This window comes from Chenopodium quinoa, unplaced genomic scaffold (genome assembly GCF_001683475.1).
Source record: "Chenopodium quinoa cultivar QQ74 unplaced genomic scaffold, ASM168347v1, whole genome shotgun sequence".
Taxonomy (NCBI): Eukaryota; Viridiplantae; Streptophyta; class Magnoliopsida; order Caryophyllales; family Amaranthaceae; genus Chenopodium; species Chenopodium quinoa.
Window position 1 is genome coordinate 1,317,075 of NW_018745448.1, and position 11,470 is coordinate 1,328,544.

At 43.6% G+C, this 11,470-nt stretch overlaps 1 long non-coding RNA gene across 1 annotated transcript; it reads left to right on the top strand.

Moving 5' to 3' along the window:
* Positions 1-7,705: 7,705 nt before the first annotated feature.
* LOC110713556 lies at positions 7,706-11,038 on the top strand. Its single transcript, XR_002509987.1, has 2 exons — positions 7,706-8,057; positions 10,622-11,038. It is a non-coding gene; the product is annotated as an uncharacterized LOC110713556 (long non-coding RNA).
* Positions 11,039-11,470: the final 432 nt, after the last annotated feature.

The following is an 11,470-nucleotide window of genomic DNA, read 5'->3' on the forward strand; positions in this document are numbered from 1 at the left end:
ACAGGTGCTGTATGAACACCTTTTTAGTTTCATACTAAATTTTTAAGGAGTGACCAAGTAAACATGATTGTTACCTAGTCGCCAAGTAACTGAGTAGTAGAGGTATCAAGCGGTGGGTACCGGTTGTTCCCCTTTATTCGCCAATGTTTGTTGGCTTTTAACTCATAGGTTGTTAACCTAGCAGGAGTAGTGGTTGAGAGCCCCTGTTTGCTAAAAACAGGCGGACGACTCATACCTTTTGATTCGCCAATGTTTGTTGGCTATTAACTCAAGAGGTACCCCCTGCATTTATCCCAAGTAATACAGGCGGTCATCTGACTCAGATGTCAACTGCTACCACTGGTTTGGTTAGTGATAGAGTTATCCTTGTCTCAAAAACGGCTACGTGGTTGCCCTTGGGGACAGTCGTATAGGTGTCGTGTAATTAGTTTATAGAGCAATGTTCCACCCAAAAGGGAGCTGCTCTCTGCGACGAATTTCATCCGGAGGGATGCCGCCGGACGCCTGCTATGATGTTGGGACATGTCGTATTAGTTTTGAAGATTGGATCAGTTGGCTTGGCGCCTGGTCTGATCATTCGGCCTGTGGCCTTGGTTAGTTCTTGGTGAACGTAGGTGCTAAGTAAAAGGAGGGTAGCCGCCTGTTTAGGCACAGGGTCGGCCAGGCCCTGATCATTTTTAGTTAAGTATAAGGGGGGGTGGCTGTGTGTTTGGAACCAGTCGTCCCTCTTCTATGGAGAGTAGCCGACTATATGTCCAGACGGGGTGCCCCTATGGTGATAGAGTAAAATATTCAATGGAGAGTAGCCGACTGTAAAGGTACAGGCGGCATGCCCCTCTGAAGATAGAGTAAAATACTCAATGGAGAGTAGCCGACTGTAAAGGTACAGGCGGCATGCCCCTCTGAAGATAGAGTAAAATACTCAATGGAGAGTAGCCGACTGTAAAGGTACAGACGGCATGCCCCTCTGAAGATAGAGTAAAATACTCAATGGAGAGTAGCCGACTGTAAATGTATAGGCGGCCTGCCCCTCTTAAGTAAGAATAAAAACTATGGAGAGTAGCCGACTGTTTGTTAGTAGGCGTGCCCCTCTTAGTACAAAATTGAATATTAAGTGCAAACTTTTATTAAGTAGCCCTTGACTATTTACATCATTCAAAAGAAATATTTCTTAAGATTATCTACATTCCAAGTTCGAGGCAACGGTTGTCCGTCTGTTGTTCCCAGACGGTAGGTACCGTCCCTGACCTCTTCACAGATTCGGTAGGGTCCTTCCCAGTTGGGAGTTAGTTTGCCAGACTCATTAGCCCTACCAACTGCTTCCATTTTTCTAAGTACAAAGTCCCCCACTTTGAGTGGACGCCTGTGTACTTTTTTGTTGTATGATCTAGTCATTCTCAGGCGGTAAATTTCATGGCGCAAGACAGCATTGCCCCTCCTTTCAGGAAGTGAGTCTAATGCCAGGCGCATGGCTTCCCAGTTTGCCTCTTCGTCATATAGCATTACTCGAAGAGTCGGCTCGTAGTGTTCTATTGGAAGAACAGCTTCCGCACCATAAGTTAGGAGGAATGGAGTTTCTCCAGTCGCCCCTTTTTCAGTCGTCCTAATGGCCCAGAGAACATGTGGTAATTCATCCGCCCATAGGCCGCCTGCACGTTCAATCTTTTTCTTGAGACCGTCTGATATGATTTTATTAAAGGCTTCTACCTGGCCGTTTGCTTGTGGACGGCCGACAGATGCAAAGTAGTGTGCAATTCCTTGGTCACCCAACCAGCTTTTGAGAACAGACGTCTCAAATTGGGGACCATTATCAAAAACCATAGACATGGGAATCCCGAACCGAGTGATGACATTTTCCAAATGAATGAAATTACATCCTTCATCTTGATTCCCTTTACAGCCTCCGCCTCTACCCATTTAGTGAAGTAGTCGACGGCAACAAGTATGTACCTCTTTCCGCCTGTAGCAGGCGTATATGGACCCAGAATATCCATGCCCCACTTAGCAAACGGTAGTGGGCTATGGATGGTAGTGAGGTCAGTAGCCGGACGGTGAATTAGTTTGCCAAACCTTTGGCACTTGTCACATTTTTTCACCATCACCATCGCATCTGCTTCTAAAGTAGGCCAAAAGTAGCCCTGCCGCCTTGCCCGTTGAGCAAGCGTCCTACCGCCTATATGGGAAGCACAGTAACCAGAGTGAAGATCGTCCAGTATCTCTCGCCCCTTTTCTGGAGTAACACACTTTAAGAAGGGTTGAAGGTACCCCCTTTTGTGAAGTTCTCCCTTTATTATTTCAAAACTGGTTGCTCGTTTTTTCAGTGCTGCCGCCTGTTGATGATCATCCGGCAGGGTACCATTTGCCAGATATGCCCTGGTTGGATCCATCCAGGTTGAGCTTCTGTCTAAGATTCCAATAGGTTCTTCCTCAATGCTTCTCCTCTCCATTACTTCCCAAAAAACAGTTCGAGGAGTATCACAGGAGGCGGATGATGCTAATTTTGAAAGTGCATCCGCCTGGTTGTTTTCTGATCTCGGCACTTGGGTCAGATGGAAATCCTCAAGGGAGCCGACTGCTTGTCGGACCGCCTGTAAATACTTGATCATGGCCGGATGGGTTGCTTCGTATTCGCCATTGTACTGACTCACTATCAATTGTGAATCGGAACAGGCGTCTATTTTTCTTGCTCCTGCCGCCTTGCACATGCGGATTCCGGCTAGTAAAGCTTCATATTCTGCCTCATTGTTTGAGGCCTGAAAACTGAAGCGTAAAGCATACTCGTACCTTTCGCCCTCTGGCGACTGACATATGACGCCTGCTCCACAACCATTTGAAGTAGAGCTTCCATCCACATATACCTTTCAGACTTGGTCTGTAACTTGAGAGTCCGGAGGACGAGTCATCTCAACAATAAAGTCAGCAAAGGCTTGCCCCTTCACTGCTTTTCTAGGCTCGAAAGTAACTTCGAGGCTCTGTATTTCTATGGCCCATTTGATCATTCGGCCTGACGACTCCATGATGGTCAGTGGCCGCTTGATAGGTTGGTCTGTATACACGACGACTGCATGTGCCAAAAAGTAGGGCTTCAATTTTTTAACAGTCATGAAGAGTGCAAGACCAAATTTCTCCACTAAGGGATACCTCAACTCGGCATTTTTCAGTACATGACTGACAAAGTAGACCGGGAGCTGACAGTCGTCTCTTTCAGCAAGGAGAACAGCGCTTAACGCATGATCAGAGACGGCCAGGTACATGTAGAGTACTTCTTTGGGAAAAGGGCTGACCAGCCTCGGCAAGGAATGCAAGTGAACTTTCAATTTCTGGAAGGCCGCCTCAGCATCCGCCCCCCATTCAAACCTTGCCTTTTTCTTAATTGCCTGGAAAAAGTATAGGCATTTGTCGCCTGATCGGCTTAGAAATCTTCCCAAGGCCGCCAGACAACCTGTTAACTTCTGAACCTCTCGGATGGTACGAGGCGACTACATGTCAATGACCGCCTGCACCTTCTCAGGGTTCGCCTCTATTCCTCTCTGATTGATAAGGAATCCAAGAAATTTCCCAGACTCAACTCCAAAGACACATTTCTTGGGATTGAGCATGACATGGTGCCGCCTGAGTGTGGCGAAAGTTTCTCGGAGGTCCGACAGATGATCTTTCAGAAGTTTAGACTTGACAATCATATCATCAATATATACCTCGACATTTCTCCCAATTTGATCAAAGAACACAGTGTTTATCATTCGCTGGAAAGTGGCCGGGGCATTCTTAAGACCAAACGGCATGACCGTGTAACAGTATAACCCCTGATCAGTGACGAAGGCCGTCTTCTCCTGATCTTTCTTCCATAAAGGAATTTGATGGAAACCAGAGTAGGTGTCCATAAAGCTCATCAAAGCATGGCCGGCTGTTGAGTCGACTAGGTTATCAATTTTAGGCAGAGGGTAACTGTCTTTGGGGCACGCCTTGTTTAAGTCTGTGTAGTCTACACACATTCGCCAGGTGACAATCGGCTTTTTAACAAGCACCACATTTGCAACCCAGTCTGGGAAGTAACATTGCCGAATGAACCCTGCATCAAGTAATTTTTTAACTTCGGCGGCTGCCGCCTGACTTCTTTCTTCGCCACGGTTCCGCTTCTTCTGCCGTACCGGCTTCTTTTTCGGATCCACGGCCAGTTTATGTACCGCCAGATCAGGACTAATGCCTGGCATTTCATGGACTTCGAATGCAAAGATGTCCTTGTATTCTTTCAATAGTTTGTGAAAGTCGTCACCCAGGACTCTCAGAGCAGTCGTCCCAACTTTGACTGTTCGCTCAGGACGTGAATCGTCTAAGATCAAGTCCGTATGCTCACCAGCCGGCTGAGGGCGGAATTCATCCGACCGCTTCTCTGCCAATGATTGCTATTTTCTGTCTTTTCTTGCGGCCCCTGTCTGGGATGCCTTTCTCTTCTTGCCGCCTGCTTCTTGAACAGGCGCACTCTCCTTGACATTGTCAAGGTCTATTTTTCCACCACTCGACCCAGTGGCCATAACAGTGGGCTTGACATCCGAGAGATAGCACTCTCGGGCCATCCTCTAATCTCCCCTTAGGGACCCGACTGTTCCATTATCCCTCTCAAACTTGAGCAACATAAGAGATGGGATTATAACAGCCTTGGAATTATTCAGGGTTGGTTGTCCCAGAATCATGTTGTAGGCCGAGAGTTCTTTTACTACCAGGAACCGGACTACCATGTGTCGTCCTTCCCCTTTTTCGCCCAGGCGGATGGGTAAATCCACTCGTCCCACTGGGTGGACGACTCCTCCTCCAAACCCTACTAAAGGGTGGGATGCCGGATGTATGCAATCAGTCTGATATTTTAGTTTCGACAGACATTTGCTACTGATGAGATCTGAGGAGCATCCAGTATCTATGAGGATTCGGCCAACTCTCTGGTTGGCCACTTTACATTCAATAACGATAGGGTCGTCATGCGGCCCTCTTACCCCTCCTAGATCTTCTTCAGTGATGACAATCTCAGGAAATGAATATTTGGAGGGCCGTTCTTGGTGAACGGAATTTACAACTAACCGTCTGATATTGTCTTTGTTGCCCCTAATAGTGGGGCCGCCTCCTGAGAAGCCGCCTGCAATGGTGTAGACGACTGCATCATCTGTATCGGAGCTGTCGGCCTGTTGATTATTTTTGGTCGACTGCTTTTTTAAGGAAGTGTTCCTCGTAGATTTCTTGACATAAGTGTCAAGATCACCTTGCTCAGCCAGGCGGTCCAGATACCGCATGAGACTGATGCATTCATTGGTGTGATGACCAACATCTTCATGATAATCACAGAATTTTTCTTGGTTCCGGTTGTTTGCAGAACCCTTCATGGGGACCGGCTTCTCAATTGAGATCCGTCCCTTGATTTCCTTTATGATAAATTGGCTATCCTTGTTAAACGCATACTTTGGGGAGTATGGTTTGAATTCTTTTTTCTTTTTCTGGGCCGGCTGTTTAGAGGAATCAGCCGCCCAGACCTCTTTTCTCTTCTCGTCTTTGTTTGACGACTGCTTCTGTCGTCCTTATCTTTTGTCGGACCTTTTCCCGTCTGACTGTTTTACCGTACTACAAAGATCAGTCGCCTGTATATAGGCTTCCGCTTCAATCAAGGCCTCTTGAAGAGTCGCCACCCTCTTTCGGACCAAATCAAATTTGAAGGTCGACCCGTCTTTGAGACCTCTAAAAAAGTCAGTATAGGCTACTTCATCCGGTAACCCTTGAATCTGTATTCTCATCAGGTTAAACCGCCTGATGTAAGAACGAAGCCCCTCCTTCTCGCCCTGCTGAATTGTTCCTAAATCAAGGGTCGTCTTCTTCGCAGGGATGTTCATGGCGAAGTTGGAGGTGAATAAGTAAGCAAGCGTCTTGAAGTTATTTACACAACCAGTCGGCAGGTTGCCGAACCATTGTTGTGCGATTCCTTTGAGAGTCGCTGGGAAACACTTGCACCAAGTGGGATCATCCAACCCTTGAAGGTACATCAGGTTGGCGAATGCCATCAGATGGTCTTCTGGGTTAGTAGTGCCGTCATAGGCGCCTACTAATACATTTTTCACTTTGGCCGGCTGAGCGGCTTTAGTAATTTCCTTGGAGAAGGCCGACGGCTGTTCACCAAGTCTAAGCAACCGTAGCTGCCAGTCCATAGGTTGGACATTTTTTGCTGTATGTCCACCAAACGGAGGTGGCTGTAAAAAATATTGTTGTTGCGGTACAAATGGTAAGTTTGGTACCGCCTGGTCGCTATGAAAGCCGGACTGACGGGAGGTGCCGCCTGACTGACTCTCATGATACGACTGAGTATGCCTCATCGAGGTATTTCGCAGACTGTCTTGGAAGTTTGAAGTAGAGGCCGACTCTGACAATCGGCTACTCTTCTTCTGCTCTAGCAGTAGCCGAGCGTCTGTGTATGTTTTCCTCGACCCGTCCGCCTGAATATGACGAACAGGTTTCCTATTTCCTGGAGTAGGAAAACGGTATTTTGTTAAATCAAGGGCAGGTGGCTCCCACTTCCTAGATTTAGGATGAGGGGTCGCCTCTCGCCCTTGAACTGGTTTCCTCTTCAGTGAAGTGGAGGGTTTCTTAGCCGACTGCTCCTTGTCCAGAGCAGGCGGCTTCTTGTTGATCAACTCTTGAATTTCTCCCTTGAAGTCCCTCATGAAGGTCATGAGTTCGTTCCTTGTGATGGGAGCAGACCCATCAGTCGGCTGCTGCCAAACAGGCGGTGCGCCTGCTGGCCCGCTTCCAGTTTGAAGATGTTCCCGTTCCCTCCTTTCGGTATGACGGGTACGTCGGGCCCTTAGGGTCCCGTCTGAAGCTGTGTGAGGTGCAACTTCAAATTCATTCTCAGTATCGTGGTCCGACTGAACTAGAGGGTCGTCCAGGGGACGTCTCTCTTCAGGAGCCGGTACAAACGTGGATGCCATCTCATAAGTACTCTCCCCACAGACGGCGCCAAATGTTTCGGGGTTTTCTGATGTCCTGCGGGAGAGTTACAATTCCGAGACTGGAACCGGACGCCTGTACCAGCAAAACAAACGGATGCTCCGGATGATTGGAGATCCGCCTCCGACGATCAAGTTAGTACTTGATTAAGGAGTAATTAATGCGGAAATTAAAGTGATTGGGTCTCTCTAGGTGAGAGTGTTTAATGTGTGTAATCTGCGTTTTTTAGCGTAATCCCCCTTAATGAAGATTAAGGGAGGTATTTATAACCTCGGGAAACGTGTCAATCTAGGTTTAGGTTAACCTTGGGCTGATTGGGCTTCCCTCGGAAGTTGGGCCTAGGTGACCGGTTATCCCAGGTGTCATGGGAAGGACACGTGTCGTGTCGTAATTGGTCCATAGTGGACGGATCATTGCTTGACACGTGGCAGGCTCCTATTGGCCCATGTGACGGACACATGGCGGAACCTGATTGGTCCACTTGTCAGATGGTGATTGGTGGGGAAAAATCCCCTAATCAGTTTCAACTCATAGTTTCAAATTACATTTTAGTACTCATAAGAGAATGCTCTGTAAGATTACTGTTCTCTCTTAATTATTACCTTCAAATCAAATCAATTCAATAATAAGCTCATACAATATCCATAAATAATAACGTAAAAATATCTTATATTTTAGGGAAATTCTCATTGGTACTCTCCTAGTTTTAACTTTTGCCATTGGTAAACTACTTAATTTTTGACTTCTTAATGATACACCCCAGGTTTATGCTTATTAACCAACGTAATTAATATATTAATCAAACGTTCATAAACCTATAATTTTGAGGTTTATGTTTAAAAAAAAAGGAAAAAGACTAAACTACCCCCTTTTTAAAACCCTCCCCAAAACCCTTCCCCTTCAACTACTTTATTTAACCAAATTAAATCATCATTTATGTCGATTAGAGCTCTCTGAAGAAAACACTCCCCTGTTCCATTCAAAAAGATCATCTAAAACTAATTTCTAGGGTTTGTTGCAAGCTGAATTCGTGAATTGCGTCAAGATCCAAGGAAATTCAACTCTCTTATCAGGTAATTCATAACCCTTTTCTTGTTTTGTTTTTGAATTTCGATGTTATGGATGATGATTTCTAGTTAATTAATTGTTGTTTGATTGATGATTATGTTGAGAATTTATTGATAAAGCATGATGATGATAGAAAAATAGAATCTTTGTGGTTGGTTGATGATCTGAATTGTAAATGATGAAGTGTTGATTGATGATGTGAATTTTAAATGATGATGATGATGATGATAGAAAATTAGAATCTTTGATTGTTGTACTTATTTTTTTATTATGGATTGGTGCAGTTGTAAGAGTTTGGATGTTCTCTTGTTTTGTCGAATAGGTGACAGTAATGTGGTGTTCAGATTTCATTATATTGGAAAAGATATAGATATTAATTTGGATGTGGATACTTGTTGTCTGTTGGATTTGGTGATTGAATACGAGGATTGTGCTCTTAATTTAGTTCCTCCACTTGATCTCCTTAACCCCACCTTTTATTATCCTATAAAGAGAGACATTGGCCATTGTTAAATGATGGAGACTTGTTGAAAATGTTTAAGTGTTTCTCTAATGATGACATTATTCATATATGGGTTGGCACTACTACCAAGCCTAGTAAATTGTATAAGTATGTGTTAGAGTTTAGGAAATAAAAAATAATAATAATAAAAAAAAAAGACCTGGTAATGAACCACCACCACCAGTTTCTAACCCTGTGCAACCACAAGTTGGTTCTTTGCACCACCAAGGCAAACACCAACTTCTAATCCTATGCAACCACAACCATCCCAACCACGCCATTGACCAAACTTACACCTAGGAGGACAGTTGAGGAGTTTTCTGAGATGGCATCAGGTTCTAATGCTCAATCTCTTAATGAGATCAATGTGAATGAATATGATTATTACACTATGATTGATTATACTTGGGCAGATACGCAACATGAATATAATGAAAATATTGAGAAACAGTCTAGAGAGGAGTAAACTAAGGGTAGGAAAGAATTTGAAGCATTTGAAGCTAGTTTGAAAAAGGGAAAAGGCAAGAGTACGTAAGACCAAATCTACTGTTAAGTAGCCTATGGTTCCTAAATGAACTTACCTCCCTCACCTAAATCACCAAACACGGTCTTAAAAACTTTAACCCTTAGAAGGAGTCCAAGATTTTCTCCGACTATCACTATTCCTGCTGCCCCAGTTAGTAAGCCATCTGAACCCTCTTTATTCAGAAGAAGAATCCCTAAAAGCACATATATTAGGAAGGGTATATGGGTTGGTTATAAAAAAAAAAAAAAAAGGAGAAACAAGATGAGTGTAGTAGGGCAGCTGCCCATGCACCTGTGAGTAGAAAGATGAATTTTGTTGTTGATGATGGAGATGATCCAGATGATGGTGATGGTCCAGATGATGGAGATGATCTAGATGAGGGAGGTGATCCAGATGAGGGAGGTGATCCAGAAGTTGGGTATGATCCAGAAGATGGGTTTGACTCAGATGGGGAAGTGATACCATCTGGAGATGTTCTAGCTGATGAGTTGGAGGGTATTAGAAGAGTTCCTAAAGTGAGGGATAGCTGGAAACCTAGAAAATGATATGAATTCATAAATAATGACAATGATGATGACTACTTTGATAATTTATACAAAAATGGTGAGATGTATGAAGATAGGGAATTTGGCAAAATAAAACTAAGGCCATGGATGTTGTTCACTGACAAGGCACACTTCAAGGATACTCTCAAGCACTATGCTGTGCAGGAAGGTTTTGCTATCACAGTGGTATTTGCAGACAATAGGAGGTACACACTGCCATATACTCTTCAGAAGCCTATGAATGGAGGATAAATGCAAGCAAGTTGCCAGATGGAAGGACTTGTGCTATATATAAAATTGGCCTAAGTTTCACACATGCAGGGGGTTGGAAACTTATAATCCCATATGTTATGTGAAATGGGCATCTGAAAAGGTTATGGAAGACATTAGAGCTAACCCAGACATTCCAAGTAAAGCTTTGATAGAGCTTCTCTTTCTAAGATATGGTATTTATATGAAGCAATCAACTCTGTATAGATTGAAGAGTTATGTGATTAATGAGTTGTTTGGTGGACATGATGAATCTTATTCTAAGTTAGTTGCCACTTTATGCTAAAGTTATTATGCTTACTAATCCAGAATACAAGGCTTTTTGTGCTTGGTATGAATTACAAATTGTTGAGAAGCCTAGAATTTTTAGTAGCATTTTCATTTATTTCACTGGTCAATGGAAAGGCTTTCTAAGAGGGTGTAGGCATTTGATTGGTGTGGATGGAACACACCTAAAGGTAACTATGGAGGGATCTTACTCTTAGTAGTGGGGTTGGATTCCAATAATGAGATATACCCCATAGCTTATGCAATAGTTGGGGTAGAAGATAAGGAGAGTTGGTCTTTCTTCTTTTGAAATTTGTTGAATATTGTTAAAGGCTCTTTAAGGAAAGAATGGACTATCATTTCTGATAGACAAAAGGTAAACACTCTTACTTTCACTTTTAATTTTTATTTTCAAACATGCATTATTTTTTTACCTATACTATGTGTTGAATATTGTAGGGGGTTGATTTGGCACTTGAGCAATTATTGCCAGAAGCAAAAAGGAGATATTGTTGTAGGCATCTAAGCAGGAACTACAAGAAAGTGTTTCCTGGCCCTTTGATGTACATACTGTTTTGGAGGGCTAGTAATACCACGAGTGCCTTCACTTTACGAAAGGCTACGGAAAGGTTGAAGAAGGAAGCTGGGGAAGATGTGATGAAGTGGTTTGCAAATTTGGGAGATCAATCCAAGTGGACTAAGCACAAGTCTAACCCAAATGTTTGTAATGATGCAAACACTTCAAACTTTGTGGAAAACTTCAACTCCACTCTAGGAGTTGACAGATGTAGGCCAGTTTTAACATTGCTTGAACGTATGAAATACTTTTGTTTGTCATTTTAACTAGCTTAATATGAAAAGATAACCTTGATGCAATGTTAACAAAATGCAAGGATAAGAAGGGTATGCATGGTTAGGATTGCAGTCAGGCATGAAAATGGATTAAAATGGAAAGAAGATGATATCTGCCCTAAATTTGCAAAAATATTAAGGAAATTGGCAATGCAAGCTCATCATGTAAGGCTTTCAAGTCAAGACCAGGGGAATATGAGATCCATGAAGGAAAGTCACAGTTCCCTATATATGAGCCTTAACAGTAAGATCTGTTCTTGTGGGGCTTGGCAATTATCAGGGATACCCTGCAGACATGTAATAAGAGCACTGATAGATGCAAAATTAGACCCCATGACTATGTTAGCTCCTGGTTTTATGTGAAGACTTGTAGATAGATCTATAGTGTTCATATCAACCCTATTCTTAATACAGAAAAGTGGCTAGAAGATGACTCGCCTTAGCCTGTATTGCCTC